Genomic DNA, 25,563 nt, shown 5'->3' on the forward strand with positions numbered 1-25,563 from the left:
TTTCTGGCCACTGCTGCTTTGCATCTGGAAGCTGATGAGTTTGGTCAAAGGGAGGAAAGGGTAAAAATTAATAGTGATATTAACTGTGGTGTCTGCTAAGCGCTTACCGTGTGCCCAGTGCCGCACATCGAGCTGGGGTAGACACGAGAGAACAGTTGGACAGTCCTCCCACTTTTTTATGGCAATCTTGAGCACTTGATATGTGCCAGACACTATACTAAGCACTTGGATAGAGTCATTCCATCGTATTTGTTGAGCGCTTACCGTGTGCAGAGCACTGTACTAAGCGCTCGGAACGTACGATTCGGCAACAGATAGAGACGATCCCTGCCCAACAACAGGCTCACAGTCTAAAAGGATTGATACAAGATCATCGGATTGAATCCAGTCCCTGTCCCACACGGGGCTCAGCAATCTTTTTCCCCTTTATACAGATGAGGTACCTGAGGCGCCGAGAAGTGAAGTCCATCAATCAATCAGTACTATTTATTGAGCCCTTACTGTGTGCAGAGCACTGTACTAAGCGCTTGGGAAAGTACAATACAAGAGTAAACAGTGACATTCCCCGTCCACAGTGAGCTCACAGTCTAGAGCGGGGGGCCGATAGTACAGATAAATCAAATGACAGATATGTACCTAAGTGCTTTGGGGCTGGGAGGGGGAAGAGCCAAGGGAGCAAGTCAGGGGGACGCAGAAGGGAGTGAGAGATGAGGAAAAGTGGGGCTGAGTCTGGGAAGGCCTCTTGGAGGAGACGGGCCTTCAGTAAGGCTTTGAAGCAGGGGAGAGTGGTTGTTGGTCAGATTAGAGGAGAGAAGGCGTTCCAGGCCAGAGGCAGGACGTGGTCTAGGGTCTAGGGGTCGGCGGCGGGACAGGCGAGACGGAGGCACGGTTATGAAGGTTAGCACTAGAGCAAAGGGTGTAGGCTGGGTTGCAGAAGAAGAGTGACTTGCCCAAGGTCACAGAGCAGACAAGGTGCAGAGGCAGAATTAGAATCCAGGGCCTCTGACTACCAGGCCGGTCTCGCACTCTCTCTCGAGTTGCCCCTCCCATCAACATCTCCCTTAGCCCCTGTTGCTTTTTTTTGGTTTTTTGCAGCTGCTCCTGCTAGAACAAGTGCAGGGGAGAGGCAGAGCAAGCTCCTTCTGCCTTTGTAATATTTTGTGGAACCGCCCCTTCCACCCCACCTCTGGGACCACCACCCAGTTTCCACCTCTCCCCAACCACTTTGGATACTCTAAATGCCTCCTTACCCCTCTTCCCTCATCCAGCCTCTTCCCGCTTCAATCTATTCTACACCCAGTTGCTTGTTTCAGCTCCTGTAAACACGCTTCAGTCAGTCAGCCGCGTTTTTCAAGTGCTTCCAGTGTGCGGAGCACCGTACTAAGAGCTTGGGAGAGTAGGCTCTACCAGAGTTGGTAGACACGTTCTCTGACCACAGGAAGTTTAGAGTCTAGGGGGGAAGACAGACATTAAAATAAACTACAGATACTTATATAGGGAAGCAGCACGGCGTAGTGAATAGAGCACTGGTCTGGGAGTCGGGAGGTCATGGGTTCTGATCCCTGCTCCACCACTAGTCTGTTGTGTGATCTTCGGCAAGCCACTTCATTCTCTGCGCCTCAGTTACCTCATCTCTAAAGCAGGGATTAAGACCACGAGCCCCATGTAGGACGGGGACTGTGTCCAACCCGATTTGCTTGTTTCCACCCCAGCACTTAGTACAGTGCCTGGTACATCACCATGATAATAATAATAGTGTTTTTTTGTTAAACTCTTACTAGGTGCCAAACACTGTTCTAAGCGCTGGAGTAGACACTAGGTAATCAGGCTGTCCCACATGGGGTTCACAGATTAAGACTGTTACCTCATTTTCCAGACGAGGTAACTGAGGCACAGAGAAGTTAAGTGGCTTGCCCAAGGTCACAGAGCAGACGAGTGGCAGAGCCGGGATTAGAACCCACATCCTCTGACTCCCAGGCCCGTGCTCTTTCCACTAAGCCACGAGACCTTAACAAGTACCACAGTTATTATTATTAACCTCTGTGGGACGCGGATACAAGGTACTGTATCCTGAGGTGGGGTGAATAAATGATACAAATCCAAATTCATCTGCAAGGACGATGCAAGAAGGGAGAGGGGATGAGGGAAGTGAGGGCTTAATCAAGGAGTTCCAGGCCAGAGACAGGAATGAAGGCAAAGGGTTGGTGGCGAGATAGAAGAGATCAAGGTACAGTGAGCTCCTTGGTGTTAGAGGACTAAAGTGACCCTTCTGGTTTGTAGTAGGAAATCAGTGAGATAAGATAAGAGGGAGCAAGCTGATTGAGTTTGTTAGAGCCAATGGTAAGGAGTTTCTGTTTGACGCAGAGGTGGTTGGGCAACCACTGGAGGTTCTTGAGTGGTGGGGAGAGATGAGTTGAATTTTTTTTAGAAAAATGATCTAGGCAGCTGAGAGAAATGTGGACTGGAGTGGGAAGAGACAGGAGACAGAGAGGTCAGCAAGGAGGCTGAGGTATTATGGGACGTAGTCTGTCAGATTGGCAGAGACGGTTGGTCCTGACAGGGAGAAAGGCATGAATGGGGGTTAGCAGTGGGAGATGATGAGTGAGGTATTTAAAGGATTAACTTGGGAGAACTGAAGGTGGGATAGGGCAAGTGCTGAGATCAACACGGCAGCCGTTTGGATGGAATAATGAATACTGTTTGGGAAACATTCCCTTTTTCAAAACCTGTGATCGTTCTCCATACATATCTTTAAAATCTGTTGCTTCCCCCGGCCTGTAATTTCATTCAATTGTATTTATTGAGCGCTTACTGTGTGCAGAGCACTGTATTTTTAGTGTCTATCTCCTCAGGTCTGTCTCGAGAGCGGGGGTCACGTCTACCGACCCTAATGTAGTCTCCCAAGTGCTTTGTACAGTGCTCTGCTCAATAAATACTGTGGATTGATAGATTTCTTCCCACATGAATCGGAAAATCAAATCCCCAGCTTCGAGGCTTTCCGGCCGCTAGCCCCTTACGAGTTTGCACCCTACAATCCTCCCACGTTATCCCACTGAACACCTCAATCACCATCTCCCACCTCTACGCCCCCCTTTCATGTCTTTAGCCCTGTCAGGGACAACCATCTCCCCCAAATCTGGCAAATCATGCCCCTCCCTCTTTCAAAACTCCTCCTGAAAAAAACCTCTAATTCCCTTCTGCCTGGGGACAACACCCACCGTCACGTTAGCGCTCTTCGGGACACCCATTAATTTCTTCTTCATCCATCTCTGGAATTCATTACATTTTTATCATTCACATCTCTGCTCTTTCTGTTTTACCTACTGTAGGTCTGGCAATTTCATTCGGCCGTATTTATTGAGAGCTTACGGTGTACAGAGCACCGTACTAAACGCTTGTGAGAGTTCAGTACAACAATAAACGATGAGCTTACCATCATTTTGGGTCCGTTTGCTTCTCCAATTATTTTGGAAGCTTCTCGAAGGCAGGAATCTTGTCGTCCACTTCGGCTGTGTCCCTAAGGGTCTACTCGGATGCTGTATAACCAGCAGTCACTGGCTGAATGATGATGATGTTGATGATGAGGAGCCCTAGCAGTTAACATAATGCCACCATGGCAACACTTTTCTGGGTTTGGGCAGGTAGTATGCTCAGGAGAAGCAGTGTCGCCTAATGGATAGAGCAGAGACTTGGGAGTCAGAAGGAACTTGGTTCTAATAATAATGTTGGTATTTGTTAAGCGCTGACTATGTGCAGAGCACTGTTCTGAGCGCTGGAGCACTGTTCCCGGCTCCGCTGCTTGTCTGCCTTGTGACCTTGGGCAAGTCGCTCGACTCCTCTGTGCCTCAGTTCCCTCGTCTGCAAAATGGGGATCAGGACCGTGAGCCACATTCGTTCATTCATTCAATCATATTTATCGAGGCTTTACTGTGTACAGAGCACTGTACTGGGTGCTTGGGAGAGTACAGTACATCAGTAAACAGTCACAATCCCTGCTCACACTGGCTTACCGTCTAACGATAATAATAACGATAATGTTGGTATTTGTTAAGCGCTATGTGCAGAGCACTGTTCTAAGCGCTGGGGTAGACCCAGGGTAATCAGGTTGTCCCACGTGAGGCTTCCGGTCTTAATCCCCATTTTACAGATGAGGTACCTGAGTCACAGAGAAATTAAGTGACTTGCACACAGTCACACAGCTGACAAGTGGCAGAGTGGGGATTCAAACCCATGATCTCTGACCCCCAAGCCCGTGCTCTTTCCACTGAGCCACGCCGCTTCCCCGTCACGCTGCTTCGGGGAGACAGACATCAATACGAATAAATAAAATTACAGATATGTACACAAGTGCTGTGAGCCTGGGAGGGGGCAAGAGCAAAGGGAGCAAGTCAGGCAGGCGCATAAAGGCGTGGGAGATGAGGAAAAGAGGGGTTTCGTCTGGGAAGGACTCTTGAAGGAGATGTGCCTTAAATAAGCCTTTGAAGCAGGGGAGAGTCACTGCCTGTCGGATTTGAGGAGACAGGGTGTTACAGGCCAGAGGCAGGACGTGGTCTCGGGGTCGGGGGTGAGACAGGCGAGATGGAGGCACAGTGACAAGGTTAACACTAGAGGAACAAAGTGTGCAGGCTGGGTTATAAAAGGAGAGGAGGTGAGGTAGGAAGGTGGTGGAGTGCTTTAAAGCCAATGGTGAGGAGTTTTAGTTTGATGTGGAGGTGGATGGGCAACCACTGGAGTCTTCTGAGGAACGAGGTGACGTGTCCCGAACATTTTTGAAGAAAAATGATCCGGGCAGCAGAGTGAAGTATGGACTGGAGTGGGGAGAGACAGGAGGCTGGGAGGTCAGCAAGGAGGCTGTTGCAGTCATCCAGTAGAGACAGATTAAGGTGGTAACAGCTTGGAGGGAGGGGAAAGGGCAGATTTTAGCTACGTTGTGAAGGTGGGACTGACAGGGTTTCGTGATGGATTGAATATGTGGGTTGAATGACACTGAGCGGTCAAGGATAACCCCAAGGTTATGGGCTTGTGAGACAGGAAGGATGGTGGTGCCGTCTACAGCGATGGAAAAGTCAGGGAGAGGACAGGCTCTGAGTGAGACGAAAAGGAGCTCTGTTTTGGACATGTTAAGTTTGAGGTGATGGAAGGACATCCAAGTAGAGATGACTGGAAGGCAGGAGGAGAGGCAAGACTGGAGAGCGAGGGAGAGAGAGAGAGAGAGACAAACAGGGACTGTGTCCAACTCAATTTGCTTGTCTCTACCGCAGCGCTTAGTACAGTGCCTGGCACATAGTAAGAACTTACCAAATGCCACAGTGGCTATTATTCTTATCCACTCCGAACCCTCCCAAACTGGGGGTGCCAGGAGAGTCCCAGCTTCTTCCCAAGAACAAAGGCCTCTAGGACTGAGTGGACCAACTTCCCCTTTCTAGCCACATTGCCCATATGCTTCCTGTCACTGTTTGATAGTGCCTGGGTCGGGGGAGTGGTGGCTTTCCCCACCTCACTGAACATAGGACTGGTTCTTGTTCCTATATGGTGGGGGCCTGGGGTAGGAGGGAGGAAACACCCTTCCTGAACCACCCTCCCCTGCCCCACGGGGACACCTCCGCCTTGAAGAATCCAGCACTGGGCAAGGCATCGAAGGCCCATTTTAATGATCCTCAGAGGTCCCTCGATCTGTTTGGTTTTCCTGGAACTGGCTCAGCTTAGTTCAATAATGCAGGTACCCTTTTCAAGATATTCTTAAGCACGCCAAGCTTGCTCTTGTGGGGTCTGTGCATAAAGGGAGCCTGCCAGGTCACGCTCGGAACAGGGAAGGCCGATGGGGAAAGCCCGGGATTAGACCGTAAGCCCGTGATTAGATTGTAAGCCCGTCAAAGGGCAGGGACTGTATCTGTTACCGATTTGTACATTCCAAGCGCTTAGTACAGTGCTCTGCACATAGTAAGTGCTCAGTAAATGCTACTGAATGAATGAATGAAAGGGTTACCTTCAGGTAGGGTGCTTCCTTTGCTTTCTTCCACCTGCTACCAAATTCAAATTCCCTCCTAGACTCCTGACCGTCCTATCTAGCGCTTCTTCCTCTTAGGCCTGGGGTCGCTCTCTGGTCAGCGGAAATCCCCTCCTCCAGCGCAGAGGCCGAGACCTCTGGATTCACAGGAGGAGAGCCCTATCAACTCCCGGCCAGCATGGTGTGGTGGATAGAGCGCCGGCCTGAGAGTCAGAAGGACAGGAGTTGTAATCCGGGCTTCTCCACTTGTCCGCTGCACGATCTTAGGATAAGTCACTTGACTGGGCCTCAGTTAACTCAGCTGTAAAATGGGGATTGAGACGGTGTCATTCATTCATTCAATGGTATTTACTGAACACTTACTGTGTGTAGAGCACTGTACTAAGCGGCTGGAAAGTACAATTCGGCAACACATAGAGACAATCCCTGCCCAACAACGGGCTCACAGTCTAGAAGGGGGAGCCAGACAACAAAACAAAACAAGTAAACAGGCATCAATGGATCAGGGATCGTATCCACCCCAGATCTTAGTACAGCATAAGACACGTAAGAGCCGAACAAATGCCACAGTTATTATGACTTCTTTGATTCGCTCAACGCTTCTTCAAAGGTGTGTGGTTTCACCCCGATATACGAAGGATTATATCATAGTTCCTATTTTTGAAGTTGATTTCCCTCTATCCCCAGCCCGACCTCCACCTCCTGCACTCTAGGAGCAGAGCCCAGGGGAGTTACCAGAAATACGTATTGACCTTGGAAATTATTAGTGACTTTTATTTTTAATTCCAAGTGGTTGCTTATTGAAAACTGAAAGTCAATCCAGGTTCCAGGATGTGTATTCTCAATCAGGGGATGTAAATGAGTGGCTTAATTTGGCCTAGCAAATAAACACCAAACTTGACTGAGGAGATGGGCTCCCTTTCATTCTCTATTTATGTATTTATTTGTTTATTTTAATGTCTGTCTCCCCCTCTAGAATTTAAGCTCATTTGGGGCAGGGACCATGTCTACCAACCCTGTTACATCATACTCACAGGGAAGCAGCATGGACTAGTGGAAAGAGCACGGGCCTGGGAATCAAAGGACGTGGAGTCTAATCCCAACTGTGCCACATGTCTGCTGTGTGACGTTGGGCAAGTCACTTAACTTCTCTGGGCCTCAGTTATCTCATCTGTAAGATGAGGATTAAGACTGTGAGCCCCATGTGGGACAGGGACTGTGTCCGACCCAAATATCTTCTAACTACCTCAGCACTTAGAAAAGCGCTTGGCATAGAGTAAGCGCTTAACAAATACCATAGTTATTAACACTTAATATAGCGCTCAATAAATACAATTGAATGAATGAATGGGAGCCCCCCTAGTTATTATTTTCACTATTATCAGAGAAGGACCTTAACCTAGTGGAAGGAGAAGGGGCCTGGGAGTCAGAGAACCTGGATTCTAATCCTGGCCCTGGTCACATATGACCTTGGGCAAGTCACTTCTCTGTGTCTCAGATTTTTAATCTGTAAAATGAAGATTAAATCCTAATCCTTCTTAGTCTGAGAGTCCCTTATGGGACGTGAGCTATGTCCAGCCTGATTACCTTGGCACTTAATATAGGGCTTGGCACTTAGTAAGCACATAACAAATGTCATTATTTTAGTAGAGGTGGTATTACTATTTATTAGTATCATTATTAGTAGTGGTATTATCAGCCCCACGGCAGTAATGTTCATATCTGTAATTTACTGATTTATATTACTGTCTGTCTCCTGCTCTAGACTGTGAGTTCATCGTGGGACGGGAAGATGTCTACCAACTCTGTTGTATTGCACACTTCCCAGTGCTTAGTACAGTGTTCTGCACAAAATAAGCACTCAGTAATTATGCTTGATTGATCGATAGTAATAGTAGTATTGATGAAATCAGCATTCTCGAGTCCTCACCTGGTAGGAGTGGTTTGCTTTGAGTGAACGTTAGAGGGTGTGAGCAGCTTTCAGTGTAAGTAACGTAATAGCTTCCCTTCAGCTTTATGGCTGAGGAGACCTGGTCTGTGTCTGGGATCTCATGTAGGACACTGTGTCTCTTTCTTGCACTTGGATCTGTGACCTTTGGGTTTTTGATATTCACCCTACCCTCAGGCCCACAACATCTGTGTATACATATCTATCAATTATGTATTATAAATTATTTAATGTCTGTCTCTCCCTCTAGACTGTAAGACTAGACTCTAGACTAGACTAGAGTCTAGACTCTAGACTCCCTCTGCTCCTCCCCCTCTCCCATCCCCTCCCCTCAGCACTGTGCCCATTTGTATATATCTTTATTACCCTATTTATTTTATTAATGAGGTATACATCCCTTGATTCTATTTATTGCTACTGTTTTTGTCTGTCTGTCGCCCCCGATTAGACTGTAAGCCCATCAGTGGGCAGGGATTGTCTCTATCTGTTGCCGAATTGTACATTCCAAGCACTTAGTACAGTGCTCTGCACATAGTAAGCGTTCAATAAATACTATTGAATGAAGCACTTTGTGGGCAGGCAATGTGACTACCAACTCTGTTGTACTCTCCCAAGTGTTTAGTACGGTGCTCTGCACACAATAAGTGTTCAATAAATATCATTGTTTGATTGATTTTTTTGCCCCCCAACAGACCCCTGCTCCTCTGGGCTGCATGCAGCATGGCTTGGGTGGGAAGGTTTAAGCTGGCACGTCCAGATTCCTGCTTGGTCTGACCTAGCCTCTAAGCGCTTGTTATGTGCCAAGCACTGTATAAAGAGCTGGGGTAGGTACAAGGTAATTCATTCATTCATTCAATCATAATTATTGAGTGCTTACTATGTGCAGAGCACTGTACTAAGCGCTTGGAATGTACAATTGAGTCGGACATGGTCTCTGTCCCACATAAGGTTCACATTCTTAATCCCCATTTTATATGTGAGGTGACGGAGGCCCAAAGAAGTGAAGCGTCTTGCCCGAGGTCACATGGCAGACAAGTGGCGGAGCCGGGATTAGAACCCAGGACCTCCTGACTCCTAGGCCTGTGCTCTATCCAGTAGTCGGTGGTGCTTTACCACTTAGTCCCCCACCCACCTTTCATGGGTTTCCCTCAAGCCACTTGGAATGAGGCTTCATGAACCCCAAGGTCACCCTCATCTGGAAGACTAAGGATGGAAGGATTGATAGTGGGATTTAAATTTAAATAATTTAAACGATAGATTATAAAGGACTTATTTATTCATATTAATGTCTGTCTGCCCCTCTAAACTGTAAGCTCATTATGGGCAGGGGATGTATCTCCTACTCCTGTCGCACTGTACTCTCCCATGAACTTAGTACAGTGTTGTGCATATAGTAAGTGCTCAATAAATACGACTGATGGGGATAGAAAAGCAATGTGGCCTAGTGGATAGAGCACAGGCCTGGGAGTCAGAAGGACCTGGGTTCTAATCTCGACTCTGCCACTTGTCTGCTGTGTGACCTCGGGCAAATCACTTAACTTGTCTGTGCTTCCATTCCCTCATCTGTGAACCCTATGTGGGAGAGGGACTGGGTCCAACCCAATTTTCTAGTACTTAGTACAGAGCCTGGCACTCACTAAACGCTTAACAAATACCACAGTCATCACTATTAGATCTCAGGCCTCCTTCAGTTTTATCCTATCTATATTCAGATGGGCAGAAGATGAAGATCCACACGTTAAGCCAAGGCAGCTCAGTGAGGTGTAAGGAACGCAGTGGCTCTCAATTACCCTGCACCTTTTCTTCAATTCCCAGCTCCGGTAATAATGCTTCCTCCAGCATTCCACACCAAGCACAGCTGTCACGGCACACGCTCGTTCTTTGGAACAGAGACGTTCCCAGAGTGCGAGTTGGAGAGAAAATGGATTCTGACGGTCCTCTCAGAGCCTGACACTTGCAGATTAAAGAGGAATCCTTAATGAAACTTCCATTATTGTGGTGGAATACCTTTGACAAGCAGGCTGCCAGCAAATCGAATAACACTCAGCTATCTGTGCATAACACCAATCCACAACCTGTTCATTTCCCCCGAGATGGTGGTTTCCTTTGAACGTGCACCCCAGGAGTCGGCAGTCGATGTAGCCTTGCTTGCGGGGTTAGGGAGGGGTCACATCTCCTCCAGGAGACCTTCTCCCCTCATATAAGCCCTCACTTCTCTGTCTAAGCCCTGCCTCTATATCGCCTAGATACTTGGATCAGTTCCTCTTAAGGATTTTCATGATCATCTCTCCCCCAGCCCCACAGCACTTATGTGCATATCCATCTGTAACGTATCTGAATATCCTTCTCCCGCTCCAGTTTGGAAGGTGGTACTGGGAGACATAATAATCAAGTAATTGTGGTATCTGTTAAGCGTTTACTATGTGCCAGGTACTGTCCTGAGCGCTTTCCGCTCCACCCAAACGGCTATCTTACTGTTACAGGCTCTCGTAATATCCCGGCTGGATTATTGTGTCAGCCTTCCCTCTGATCTCCCTTCCTCCTCTCTCTCCCCGCTCCAGTCTATTCTTCACTCCGTTGCCCGGCTCATCTTCCTGCAGAAACGCTCTGGGCATGTCACTCCCCTTCTTAAAAACCTCCAGCGGTTGCCTATCGACCTCCGCACGAAACAAAAATTTCTCACTCTAGGCTTCAAGGCCGTCCATCACCTTGCTCCCTCCTACCTCTCCTCCCTTCTCTCTTTCCACCGCCCAGCCCGCACGCTCCACTCCTCCTCCGCCCACCTCCTCACCGTCCCCCGTTCTCGCCTATCCCGCCGTCGACCCCCGGGCCACGTCCTCCCGCGGTCCTGGAACGCCCTCCCTCCTCTCCTCTGCCAAACTAACTCTCTTCCCCTCTTCAAAACCCTACTTAGAGCTCACCTCCTCCAAGAGGCCTTCCCAGACTGAGCTCCCCCTTTTCCCTCTGTTCCCTCTGCTCCCCCTCTACCCCCCCTTCACCTCCCCTCAGCTAAACCCTCTTTTCCCCCCTTTCCCTCTGCTCCTCCCCCTCTCCCTTCCCCTCCCCTCAGCACTGTACTTGTCAGCTCAACTGTATATATCTTCATTACCCTATTTATTTTGTTAATGAGATGTACATCACCTTGATTCTATTTATTTGCTATTGTTTTAATGAGATGTTCTTCTCCTCAATTCTATTTATTGCCATTGTTCTCGTCTGCCCGTCTCCCCAGATTAGACCGTAAGCCCGTCAGAGGGCAGGGACTGTCTCTATCCGTTACCGATTTGTACATTCCAAGCACTTAGTACAGTGCTCTGCACATAGTAAGCAATCAATAAATACTATTGAATGAATACTGAATGAATACCCCAGTGCTTAGAACAGTGTTTGGCACATTGTAAGCGCTTAAATGCCATCATCATTATTATTATTACAAGCTAATCAGCTTGGTCATGGTCCTTGTCCCTCGTAGCATTCACAGTCCCATTTTACAGATGAGGTAGCTGCGGCCCAGAGAAGCAAAGTGACTTGCCCAAGGTCACAAAGCCGATAAGTGGCGGAACCGGGATTAGAACCCAGGTCCTTCTGGCTCCCAGGCCCGTGCTGTATCTACTATGCCATGCGGGCTGGATGATTCTGAGACTGTACTTAAGTCTGGCAGGAGGAGAGAATGTGCGAGAAGCAAGAACAGGGCTTTCTCCAATCCCAGTGGCCTCTTTGGCTCCAGGAAGGAATAGGGATTTTAAAAAACCAGCAAAGCTACAAATGACAGAAAGGAGAGGTGCTGCTGAGGGCAGAACACTCCCAGACTGAGGCAGCATGGGCAGACTTCCATTTCAAAGGGGGAAAGAGTCTGCCATTTACCTGCTATGTGACCTTGGGCAAGGCCCTTTGCTTCTCTGAGCCTCAGTTACCCCGTCTGTAAAATGGAGATTAATAATAATGGCACTTGTTAAGCACTAACTATATGTCAAGCACTATTCAAAATGCTGGCATTTACAAGTTAAGAAGGTTGTCCCACATGGGACTCACAGTCTTAATCTCCATTTTACAGGTGAAGTAACTGAGGCCCAGAGGAGTTAAGTGATTTGCCCGAGGTCACACAGCAGATACGAGGCAGAGCCGAGATGAGAAGAGCCAGATGAGAACATGCCCTCCTGACTCAGTGGAAAGAGCCCGGGCTTGGGAGTCATAGGTCATGGGTTCTAATCCCGGCTCTGCCACTTGTCAGCTGTGTGACCTTGGCAAGTCTCTTCCCCTCTTCAAAACCCTACTTAAAACTCACCTCCTCCAAGAGGCCTTCCCAGACTGAGCTCCTCTTCTCCCTCTACTCCCTCTACCACCCCCCCTTCACATCTCCGCAGCTAAACCCTCTTTTCCCCCTTTCCCTCCGCTCCTCCCCCTCTCCCTTCCCATCCCCCCAGCACTGTACTCGTGTGCTCAACTGTATATTTTTCCATTACCCTATTTATTTTGTTAATGAAATGTACATCGGCTTGATTCTATTTAGTTGCCATTGTTTTTACGAGATATTCTTCCCCTCGATTCTATTTATCGCCATTGTTCTCGTCTGTCCGTCTCCCCCGATTAGACCGTAAGCCCGTCAAACGGCAGGGACTGTCTCTATCTGTTGCCGACTTGTTCATTCCAAGCGCTTAGTACAGTGCTCTGCGCATAGTAAGCGCTCAATAAATACTATTGAATGAATGAATGAGGGAACTGGGGCACAGAGAAGTTAACTGTGTGATCTTGGGCAAGTCACTTCACTTCTCTGTGCCCCAGTTCCCTCATCTGTAAAATGGGAATGAAGACTGTGAGCCCTACGTGGGACAACCTGATTACCTTGTATCTACCCCAGCGCTTAGAACGGTGCTTGGCACATGGTGCTTAACAAATACCAACATTTATTTTATTTATTTTCTCTCTTCAGGCTGTGTGCTATTATTACTATACCAGTTAATCAGGTCGGACATAGTTTCAGTCCACATCGGGCTCACAGTCAAAGTAGAAGGCAGTAGAATTTAATCCCCATTTTACAGTTGACAAAACTGAGGCACAGAGAAGTTGTGACTTCCCCAAGGTCACAAAGCAGGAAGCAGGATTAGAACCCAGGTCCTCTGACTTCAGGCCCGTGCTCTGTCCGCTAGAGTCCCAAGGTAAGAAGCAGGATGTCTTCCCCTCAGGGGTCTTATAGTCCAATTGAGATCCATACAACCTAGCAGTCAAGCCCTCCTGCAAGATAATATGCTCCTAGAGAGCAGGGGAGTCATGTCTACCACCTCTATCGTACTGTACTTTCCCAACCCTTTAGTACCGTGCCCTGCACGCAGTAAATCCTCAATAAATGCTTCTGATTGAGAGTACACAGACCTGAGGAAAGTATCCAATGGTCACTTTCAGTGAAGTAGGATGCTGAGTCTTCTTTCTGCCTAGATGAGAAGGGTTTCCTGGAGGAGGTGGGCTTGGTGCTATTTTTTTGAGATACTTGTCACTTCACTTCTCTGTGCCTCAGTTACCTCATCTGTAAAATGGGGATTAAGACTGTGAGCCTCACGTGGGACAACCTGATGACCCTGTATCTACCCCAGCTCTGAGAACAGTGCTCTGCACATAGTAAGCGCTTAACAAACACCAACATTATTATTACCTATTATGTGCCAAGCATTGTTCTAAGCACCAGGGGAGATGCAAGTTAATCGGGTTTCACCTGGAGCTCACAGTTTAGGTAGGAGGGAGTAGGATTTAATCCCCCTTTTACACATGAGGTAACTCAGGCACAGAGAAGCTAAGAGACTGGTCCAAGATCACACAGCAGACACGTGGCGGAGCTGAAATTAGAATCCAGGTCCTCCGTATCCCTGGCCTATGCACTTTCCATTAAGCCACACTACTTCTGAATTTGGAAGGATGGAAATGAAATAATCCAGTGAAGGAAGTGAGAAAGCATGCCTTATGTAGGCTGAGAGAAGGCTCCAGACTCACCCCTCACCTCAGTGGAAGAAACTCACCCCTTACCTCACGGGACGAACACTCTGAAATCAATTCCTTTCAATTCCTCTAGCCAAGAAGGCACAGGTGTTACCTGACCTAGGGACAGTGGAAAGTTGGGGAGATGATCATCACAGCTGGGAAACAGATGGCCTGGGGCAGGGGGTAGGTACAGTCTTGGTGGGTAGATAGTAGCTGGCAGGGAGTGGGGGCGGGGAGATTAAGGAATTTGTTAAAGCCAAATTGGACAGAAAGACAAAAAATAGCACATGAACCAACACACAAATGGAAAAGAAGATTACAGATGAAAAAAGGTTGATCCAAACAGATTTAGAAACCTTCAAACTGACAAAAAAAGAAATACTGTCACAACGAATACCACAACGAATTAAACCTTTTGAGCTCGAGTACTGCTCTCTTGATTTAAAAATCCCTTCTTGGATTTCTTCCAGAACATTTTACTAGCCCTCCCATCTGTCTCCTGCCTGGGTTATTCACTTGCCTGGTACCTGGTATCTGTGCTCCTAACAGCTTATCCAAATGTCTTCTCCTTCCCCAAACTCGTCATCAGGAACAGCTTTCGTGAATTGCTCTGCCTTGTCATCTCTCCACCTAATTTCAAATCTCATCCAAGTGTCTCTTTTCCCCCTGTAGCCAGTTCTGTTTTCTTTCTTATTCTACCGTTTCTTGCTGTCACTTACAATTCCCATTTCATCAAATGAGGACACTGAAGTTAAGCGTAATGAGGATTTTAAAAGTTCTCTTTCCCGGGCTGTCAAAAGCTGTCCCTCATCCCTACTCCCCCAAATTAAAACTCACCCTTCTCTCTGAAACCCAATGCTTCCTCCCGGAGACTCCCGTGAGCCAAAATTCGCAGGGCCATTCAAACCAGTTCCTGCCGATTCCAAGCCCCCTCTTACCCTGTCAGCGCGGACTGAACTAACTAACTTTGGCAAGGCAAGAGTGGTTCTACCACACTGGAACTGACTTATAAAAATCCCCTCTAAACTGAGCGTATGCCCACTTCCTGTTTGAAAAGAGCCACCACCCCAACCTGAAATAGGATGCCAGGAGGAGAGCACTGAAACTCAGCCCCGTCTGTCTGGATTCAGCTCCATGTTGACCTGACCTTGCCCTCTAGACTGTGAACTTGTTGTGGGCCGGGAATGTTGTCCATTTATTGTTCTGTTGTACTCTCTGAAGAGCTTAATACAGTGCTCTGCTCACAGTAAGCGCTCAATAAATACGATTGAATGAATAATGTCAAAGCTTGCTCTTTCCCCACATGATTTTAAAAATCCAAGCAAAGTGATGTTAAGCTGGCTCTATGTTTCTGAGTTCAGCCATCTCTGGAGTCTTGCCTTTTCCAAGCCTGCCATGAACGAGAGGTTACCAACCGGGTGAGTGGCCTGAGGGGAAGAGAACATCACGGATTTTTCTCCTTGATCCCAGCCCCAAAGGACAACTGGCGGAGCGTGGAGAAAGCCCGCTTCCGGCCATGGTAGGCCGTGCAGTGGCAACCGTGGAGGTCAAAGCCGAGGGCTCCTCAGGGCAGAGAAGAGCAACGGCTGCAGGATGAAGTAAAATAAAGGAGAGCAGCCGATGTCACCGCTATCGACCCGGCTATCTCTGTCTCAGAGTTCCTTACTTGCTGCCCAAGATGGCTTCTGTAAGGCAGCGGGGACGGTGTGGGGTGGGACGAGAGGACGACCTCAAGGAAGCCAGAAGCGGTGATGGGTTTGACATCGATTGCTGTTTCTCTTCTTGCTTTCCTTCCTCCAGTCATTCAGTCATATTTATTGAGTGCTTACTATGTGCAAAATACTGTACTAACCGCTTGAGTACAGGATAAAAATAAAAAGAAAGGTTCCCTGCTAACAACGAGTTCACAGTCTCTGCTACTGTTGCTCCACTGCAGGCCTGGAGGAGGAGAGACAGAGAGAGTCAGAGAGAGAACCAGAGAAAGACAGAGACAAAGACATAACAGGAGAGAGAAAGAGAGAGAGGGAGTGTGTACTTGTGTATGTGTGTGTGCTTGCATGTGTGCACCCTCAGCTATATGTTGCTCCTGCTTATGTGTACGGGTAGGCCTGTTGTCCCATCTTGGTATTTATCTCTGCCTCTTTCTACTCTTTGTGCCTATTTCTTTTTCTCCCTTTCTTTTTCTCTGTCTCATGCTCCTACTAGTTCTTTCTGTTTCCTCCCTTTTCATTTATATTTTCCCCTCTGGATTGTGCCTCTCCCTTTCTCTCTCTCTCTTTCTCTCTCTCTTTCTTTCACTGTGACCTAAGTCACTCTCTTACTGTTTTTCTCTCACTCTATATGTGACTGTTTCTGTTTCTGTTATGTTTCTGTTTCTCTTTGTGTCTTCCTTATCTACTATCCTCTCAACCCTGATACGATTGGTCCGATGGCCCCCTTCCTGCCCCACTCTTCTGTTACTGTAGGCTTAGACAGGTGCTGAACAGCCTGCAGACCCAAACGCCACGACAGAAGGTCCCCCCAGGAGCAGGGAGAGGGGTTTCTGGGAATAAATCTGGTTCCTGGGAAGGTCAGGTCCTAGAGAGCTGACAGTTGGACACTTCCAAAAATGGCAAACTCAATTTGGAATTTTAGGAGATGATCTGTCATTTTCAAATCACAAGTGAAAAGCAGAATTTTTAAAAATTATAAATGCAATTTGACAGCTTCATCTCCCAAGACTTCCCTTTCCCCATCTTGCCTGTCTTTGTCTCTCCCTATGTCCCTCACTGTGACAATCTCTCTCTCTCTTTCATTTCTCCTTTGGCTTCTCAGTTTCCCTTCTCTGTTTTCCTTTGTCAGTGCAGTATCTCTGTCCCTTCTTCCTTGCCTACACTTGGTCTCACCCCTCCTGCTCCTACTGTTCCCTGGGGCTCTGGGAAAGGGGAGAGGAGGAGGAAGAAGAGGGTGTGTGGTGCAGGATGGGCAGGGAGGAGTTCCTCTCTCCAACTCTCTTCCCCTGCTCTCCCTCTCCCTAGCAGTTTAGCTTCCCTTTTCTTCCTCCTTTACTTCACAGGATGCTGGATGTGGCCAGTGTAATTGGACCCGGGCCATTTACTGAAGAGAAGCCAAATGCAGCTTATGGCTCCCTGCAAGTCCCCTCGCTGGTCGTTCCAGCTGAATCAGGTCAGTGTTCCCAGAAAAATTCCCTTATGGAGGGTCCTGATCAGTCCTAGATAACCTTTCTATAGGAATCAGAGTGATGGGAAAGCAACTAGGCCTAGTGGAAAGAGAATGGGCATGAGAGTCGGCGAATCTGGGTTCTAATCCTGCCTCTGCCGCTTACCTGCTGAGTGACCTTGGGCAAGTCACTGAACTTCTCTGTGCCTCAGTTCTCCCAATTTTAAAATGGGGATTTAATACCTATTCTCCCTCTTCTTTAGACTGTGAGACCCATCTGAGCTAGGGACTATGTCAATCAATCAGTGGTATTTATTGAGCACATACTATGTGCAGGGCACTCTACTGTGCACTTGGGGGAGTAAAATACAACAGAGTTCATTCAATAGTATTTATTAAGGAAGGGCTTACTATGTGCAGAGCACTGTACTAAGCGCCTGGAATGTACAAGTCGGCAACAGATAGAGGCGGTCCCTGCCGTTTGACGGGCTCACGGTCTGATCGGGGGAGACGGGCAGACAAGAACAACGGCAATAGATAGAGTCGAGGGGAAGAACATCTCATAAAAACTATGGCAACTAAATAGAATCAAGGTGATGTACATCTCATTAAACAAAATAAACAAAATAAATAGGGTGATAAAGATATATACAGTCGAGCGGACGAGTACAGTGCTGAGGGGGCGGGACGGGAGAGGGGGAGGAGGAGAGGGAAAGGGGGTGAAGAGGGTTTAGCTGCGGAGAGGTGAAGGGGGGGTAGAGGGAGCAGAGGGACAAAGGGGGGAGCTCAGTCTGGGAAGCCCTCTTGGAGGAGGTGAGTTTTAAGTAGGGATTCGAAGAGGGGAAGAGAATGGTAGATACAACGAACTTACCGTCTAGAGGACTGTCCAACCCTATTATTTTGCACATACTTTAGTGTGTAGTACAATCCTTGGAACATAATAAGTGCTTAACAATTACCACAATTATTATTATCATTATTATCAATAGAGAAGCAGTGTGTCTGGTGGTTAGAGCATGGGCCTGGGAGTCAGAAAGACCTGATTTCCAGTCCCAGCTCTGCCACCTTTCTGTTGTGTGACCTTGGGCAAGTCACTTTTCTGTACCTCAGTTACCTCATCTGTAAAACAGGGATCAAGACTGGGAACCCTAGAAGGGACAGGGGCTGTTTCCAACCTGATCATTTCATATCAAGTCCAGAGCTTAAAACAGTGTCTGACACATAGTAAGCACTTAGCGAATACCACAATTATTATTATTTTCAGAATGGGTCCAGGCATTTCAAGAACAACAAGCCACTGTGGTTGAGTGTGAAATAGGAGGATCCATTCCCTCAGTTTGATTCCTTAGGGCTTGGGGTGAACAGGACCAGGTATCTACAATGGTGGAAAGCCAAGTCATAAAAGCATGACTTTCTCCCCTATCCGGGAAATGGTTTTAAGAGAGCGGGAGACATTTGCCTTAAATTTTGGATTTCCCCCAAAATGGAAAGTCAGAAGGCGTAAGAGTACTGAATCTTTTTTCTTATTCTTCGCACATTATTAAGATTTGAGGCTTTTCCCAAGGAAGGGCTGGAGGATAACCAACTGACAGAAAACAAAACTATGACTGCAGACAGAGCACTTCAGTGGAAAATGAAAAAGAAAAAGAAGGCTAGAGGGAAACAGTGCACTTCCATCGTAGCCACTGTTGGGTGAGCAGAGAATGTTCTTTTGCGCCAATCTCTCCAGAAAAAATGAGGTAAAAGACAGAACAAAAGTTGTATAGAAATTTATCCCCAAAAGCCAATGAGCAGAAATGATCAGAGGGTTCAAAGCCACTGGGTAACATTGAACTGGAACAGTCGCTGATCCAATTTCAAGCGAGAAAAGTCCATTGCTTCACATTTTATTTTCCATTTAGTTTTCATTTTAAACAATCATTTAAACCCCCTCCCCCCAAGCCCGCTGTAATTCCCCTTGGCCCGCTATGCTTCAGCCACAAAAGGAGACCCAGCTCAGGGTCTGGTGATAGAGGAGCAGAGTCATGGTGGCAAGCTCTTCTCTACGGTGATTTTCTGGGGTGTTTGTTAGCATCTATTTGCTTTCTTGGGGCGAGAGAGTAGGGCGAGTTCATCATTCAGGTCAAGACTGTGGAAGTCCTGGAAGATTACTCCCACCTGCAGTCTTGCATTCCCAAACTAAGCACCCCCTTGCCTCTTCTCCCACTCCCTTCTGCATCACCCTTGCACTGGGATTTGCACCTTTATTCCCCACAGCATTTTTGTCCAGATCCATAATTAATTTTAATACCTGTCCCTCCACCTAGGCTGTAAGCTCATTATGGACAGGAAATGTATCTACCAACCCTGTTTTCTTATACTCTCCCAAGTGCTCAATACAGTGCTCTTCACACAGTGAGCATTCACTAAATGTGATTAATTATCATTCTGATTGTATTTAAGAGCTTACTATGTACCAAGCACCTTACTGTAATAACAATTAATAATACCATAACAATAATGATGATTAAAAATTGAGCTCACTATGTCAAACTGTGGGACAACTGTGTAGGACACCAGAAATTAAATCAGGTATGTCTCCAACCAAAGGCTCAGGAGCCAGCTCTGGCTTTTCTTGCATCCAAACGTGGGTCTCAAACCAGAGGGGCGGAACCGGGCATTTAAAGCCCTGCCCAGGGCCTCGAATTAATCAGTGGGGGTGGCAAACACCCCACAGTGCTCAGGGCCACCGACAACTGTGGCCATCACCACCGTCGGACTGGAGGCACTCGAGAATTTTGGTTGGATGGATGGGTGGATGGGTGTGTAGATGGATGGGCACACTCTCTTGAAGCCTGGAAGAAGGATATCTTTGTTCTGCACGTTTTGGCTCTTCTTCTTTGTTTAGGCTACACAGGGTGGGACTCAGAAATGAAGCCACTTGTGGGTCCCTGCTCCTCACTTGTAGCCCCACCTTCTACCTCACTACCACAGCTGGGAGGAAAAGTCAGAGGGCTGAAGAGTGCTTAGAGACACCCGATCCCCGGCTCTTTGGACATGGATCTTCTCCTGCTTCAAAAGGGACTGCTCAACTCCCTTGGCTCCCTCCTACCACACATACACACTTTGTTTCTCTCTCTCTCTCTCTCTCTCTCTCTCTCTCTCGCCATACCCACTGTAATTCCCTTTGGCCCCCTAAGCTTCAGCCACAAAAGGGGACCCAGCTCAGGGTCTAGTGACAGAGGAGGAGAGCCACGCTGGCAAGCTGTCTCTATGGTGATTTTCCAGGGTGTTTGTTAGCCATCTATTTGCTTTCTTGGGTCAAGAGAGTGGGGCAGTTTCATCATTCAGTTCAAGGCTGTGGAACTCTTAGAAGGCTCTCCCGCCCTGCAATACAGCAATTCCAGGGTCTGAGCAGACTGGCCCTCATTCATTTCCCTCGTCTGCTGCCTCCAAAACGAATCCAGGCACCATTAGCCACACAAGGCTCCTGGCTTTCAAGCCTGGAGGTCACGGAGATGAGCCCAGTGTTTACTTTGTCAGTCACCTGTGACTTCAGGTGAAACAAGTTAGCTCCAGCTGGGTGTGCCCCAAAAGAGAACTTCATTTTTAATCCCCTGTGCCCTTGTTGATTAAGCAAACTATAATGAAACTCCTGTATTTCCGTTCCGCAACCACGGGGCAGCGTGTAACAGGAAACCGTGAGGCTGGTAAAAAGGTTTTGAAGTTTGGGGCTCTGAAGCTCTGCTTTAGGGTAGTTCAGGGGTTAAGGGAGGTAAGCTAACCGCATTTTCCACAGGTGCCTCCTTCTGCAATCCATTTGAATTGATGTGTCAAGAGTAGTAGTCATTCTTACACCAAACATATGTGACTTTTATAGAAATATACATTAGATATATTTAAAGATATGCATACGTATATAAATTGTGGTAGACTGTAAACTCACTGTGGGCAGGATCAACCAACTCTGGTATATTGTCAAGCTTGTCTCTGTGGTGATTTTCCAGGGTATTTGTTAGCATCTATTTGCTTTCTTGGGTCAAGAGAGTGGTGTATATATAATAATAATGTTGGTATTTGTTAAGCACTTACTATGTGCAGAGCACTGTTCTAAGCGCTGGGGTAGATACAGGGTCATCAGGTTGTTCCACATGAGGCTCACAGTCTTAATCCCCAATTTGCAGATGAGGTAACTGAGGCACAGAGAAGTTAAGTGACTTGCCCAGAGTCACACAGCTGACAAGAGGCAGAGCCGGGATTCGAACCCATGACCTCTGACTCCCACGTCCGTGCTCTTTCCACTGAGCCATGCTGCTTCTCTATTTTTACCAAGGAAACTCTACGGATACATTATCTGAAGGATTTCAGATGGAGAGCGGGGCGATGTGGGAGAGATGTGTCCATAGTGTCACTGTGGGTTGGAAACAACTCAAAGGCATAAGACAAGACTCTTTAAGGACTTTGATACTCACCCCACCCTCAGCCCAATAGCAGTTCTGTACATATTCTTATATTCTGCTGCTTCCCCTAGCTGAAATGAATTTTAATGCCTGTCTCCCCAGTTAGATCATAAGGTCCTTGAGACAGGGATCAATTCTACCAACTCTTTAGAGTTGTACAGAGTGCTCTGCACACAATCAATACCAATAGACGATTACTCTCCCCACGTTCAAAGCCTTACTGCAGGCATCTGCTCCAAGAGGCTTTCCCTGACTCTTCTCCCACTCCCACATCATCCTGACTTGCTCCCTTTATTCATCCTCCACCTTCCAGCCCCACAGCACTTACGTACATACCAGTAATGTATTTATATTAATGTCTGTCTCCCCCTCTAGACTGGAAGCTCGTTGTGGACAGGGAATGTATCTGTTTATTGTTGTACTGTACTCTCCTAAGTGCTTACGGTAAACCCTCAATAAATATGATTGACTGACTGATCACTGATTGAATGAATGACTATATATATACATACATATGTGGAAAACAGTCCTTTCGTGGCTCTGTCTTTCGAGATTTCCACCAGCGGCTCCTGCAGAAAACCAGACTGGCCTTCCGTGACCCATTTTCGACAACCCAGGCCAAATGAAAAGGGAAGGAGAGGAGTGCGAAAGAAAATAGATGAGACCCAAAAGGGAAAACATTGTGTTTCCTCCTCATCCCCCAACTTTTCCTCTTTTTCAGAGAGCAGTGCACAGGAAGAATCGTGTTTAAACTGTTTAAAACTGCCAGAGCCGCCTGGGTAACCCAAGTCCCTCTTCAGGAATCCCATTGGCAACTTTGAGATCTCCCAGGCCTCTCCACTCCACTCTACAGATTCTCCTCAGTCCTAAATAAGCCTCTAGGATCATCTACGTGTTCTCAGAAATATCATGTCACTTGGAGATTTAGCAGCCCTAACACCTTTCCTCTGAGGAGCATCGCTAATTCAGGCTAGTACCCAGAGGGGACCTTGTTGGAAAGAGAAGTACTGATCAAGCTTATTTTGAGCCTTGCTCGAGAGTCTCAAAATTTCACCAGCCCATAAAATGTTTTACCACCCAATCTTCCCCCAAGGAAGTAGAACAGCTCAGATCAGCATTCTTTCCTATTTGTTCCACATATATTTTTGTTCGCTCTGGCGCAAGTGGCTGTTGATAATGAAATTAAGGAATCTTTCAGGGGCCGTCTGGCAGCGGCTAATCACCGTGGTGTTGAGCCCACTGGGCTCCAGGTCAACCCCGGGCCTGAAGACCCAAAAGAGATAGCGGCCAAGCTCATCCCTCTATGTCAGCCTGGATGGGCTCTGGATGTCCCAGTTTGAACCGCCTCCGCTAGCCTCGGGCTCGCTGATAATGACGGTATCTGTTTAGCGCTTTCTACGTGCCAGGCACTGTACTGAGCGCTGGGGTGGATAAAAGCAAATCGAGTTGGACACAGTCCCTGTCCCATATGGGGCTCGCAGTCTATCCCCATTTTACAGATGAGGTAACTGAGGCCCAGAGCAATAAAGCGACTTGCCCAAGCTAACACAGCAGACAAATGGGGGCTTAACAGGGAAGCAAATATAGGGCAACCAGTGGTGATCACAGCCCTACTAACCTGACCGACTCATCCCTCCAACACTCACCAATTACCATTTCAGTCTACCAATCTGGTTTATTGTACTCAACCAAGTGCTTAATGCAGTGCTCTGTACACAGTAAGTGCCCAACAAATCCCACTGATTGATCGACTGACTCTGTGCCTCGGTTCCTTAAGTGGGAATTAAATTCTCCCTCCCCCTTGACCGTAAGCCCCATGTAGGTCAAGGACTGTGTCCAAACTGATTATCTTGTAGGCGTATAGTAAGTGTTTAACAAATACCACAGTTATTATTAGCATTTACTGAATGCCACTTCATGCTGGGAAACCCAGAATAATCAATCACTGTTATTTATCGAGGGGTTACTGTGTGCGGAGCACTGTTCTAAGTACTTGGGAGAGTACAACACCACAGAGTTGGTAGACACGTTCCCCACCCACAATGAGTGACACATCCCCTGCCTACAAAGTGCTCACATTCTCCAACCCGGGTACCCTTGGATGGGTTTGTCTTCCAGACTTAATCACAGTAGTTACACATTTGGTGTAAGATACGCAGATTTAGGGCCAAAATGGTAATTTTCAAAATCTGGATAAGCTCAAGATACTTTGGAGCCAAGGCACTGAGCCAGGAGACCAGAAGCAAACCCTGGGAAGAGACAGGAGGAGCATTCATCTATTTGCCTGTATGAGAAAGACACCCTGCCTTTAGTGGAAAATTATCACAAAAACAATGCTCACTCCTTGCAGTTACAGCCCCTGAACTAGATCCTACTTCTCTTTTCTGAGGCAGAGAAAAAGAGGCCCTCCAGACTGTAATCTCCTTACAGGCAGAGGACACGTCTACCAACTCCACTGCATTGTATTCTCCCAAGAATTTAGTACAGTGTTCTGCACACAGTAAGCACTAAATTAATACGACTGATTGAAGAGAGACTGATTGAGGGAGAGACAGTGAGAGAGAGAAGACGGAGACAGAGAGAGAGTGAGAGCAAGAGAGAATGGGAAAGAAAGAAAGGAATAGAGTGAGAAAGAGAGAGAGGAAGAGAGAGAGAGAAAAAGAGAGATGCCTTTGGAAACTGATAATTCTCAATTCATGAGGAGACCATTTGGAGCAACTGGCTGGACATCAGACACTGGTCCTAGGACTGAGGACCACAGTCCTAGCCAGATAAACACTCTTTGTTCTTTGTTCTGGAAACTCCATGGGCAGCAGCTCGGCCTCCTTCTCCTCCACAGGAAGATCACTTCATTCTGGCGGCGGCAGGGGAAGGTTAGAAATGACACCAAAGAAGCAAAAATAAATCAGGCCTCATTCTGGGGAACTCTGGGCCTTCATTCTTCTTGAGCTCCACAGCACCAGGCTCAGGCCTCCGGGTGGCCCAGGAAATCCTTCCAGAACGAATGACCTTTAATGATGACAGTATTTGTTAAGCGCTTACTGTGTGTCAGGCCATGTTCTAAGCACTGGAGTAGATATAAGATAATCAAGTAGATCACAGTCCCTGTCCCACATGGGGCTCACACTGTTAATCCCCATTTTGCAGATGAGGTAACTGAGGCTCAGAGAAGTCAAGTGACTTGTCCAGAGTCTCACTCAGCAGACAAGTGGCGGAGCCGGGATTAGAACCAGTGTCCTTCTGATTCCCAGGCCTGAGCTCTAACCACTGGGGCAAAGTGCTTCCCTAGGGGTCTCGTGCCTATAATCAGCAGGACTCCAGGGAGATGCTACTGGGTGCAGCACTAGGCCCCGGGGCCCTGAGCGCAAGTATGGAGGCATAGGATGAGTTACACAGGGCAGGGTCTGCTATGCAGATCCACTTTATTCCAGTGATAATGAGGAGACGGTCTTTGAGAAGCAGTGTGGCCCAGCGGACAGAGCATGGACCTGGTCGTCAGAAGGACCTGGATTCTAATCCCTGCTCCGCCACTCGTCTGCTGTGTGATCCTGGACACGTCACTTCACTTCTCCGTACTTCAGTTACTTCTTCTTTCAAATGGGAATGAAGAATGGGAACCCCATGTGGGACTGGGACTGTATCCAAACCGATTATCTTGCATCTATCCCAGTATTTAGTACAGTGCCTGGTACATAGGAAGTTCTTAACGAGTACCATTAAAAAAAAAAAGGAAAGGATGAGACTAGGTATCATGGGAAGGCAGTGTGGTCTAGGGGGAAGAGCATCGGCCTGGGAGGAAGGAGCCCGGGGCTTGAGTCCCAGCTCTGCCACGTGACCTTTTTGGGGGGAATGGGTGGCTCCCTGGGGCCCGGTGGTGTTTCCAGGTGGGGGGTCAGCGTAGAATCCCCTCCGGGGACTTTCACGGCCACCAATCCGGGGAGCGGTGACCGCTCTGGAGTTCCGCTGCTGTTGTCACTGCAGCAGGGTCAGAGCCGGATCATCTCTGTAGCGACAGCAGTCGTGGGCGGGGACCTGGACCC

Source organism: Ornithorhynchus anatinus, chromosome 2, assembly GCF_004115215.2.
Source record: "Ornithorhynchus anatinus isolate Pmale09 chromosome 2, mOrnAna1.pri.v4, whole genome shotgun sequence".
Classification (NCBI taxonomy): domain Eukaryota; kingdom Metazoa; phylum Chordata; class Mammalia; order Monotremata; family Ornithorhynchidae; genus Ornithorhynchus; species Ornithorhynchus anatinus.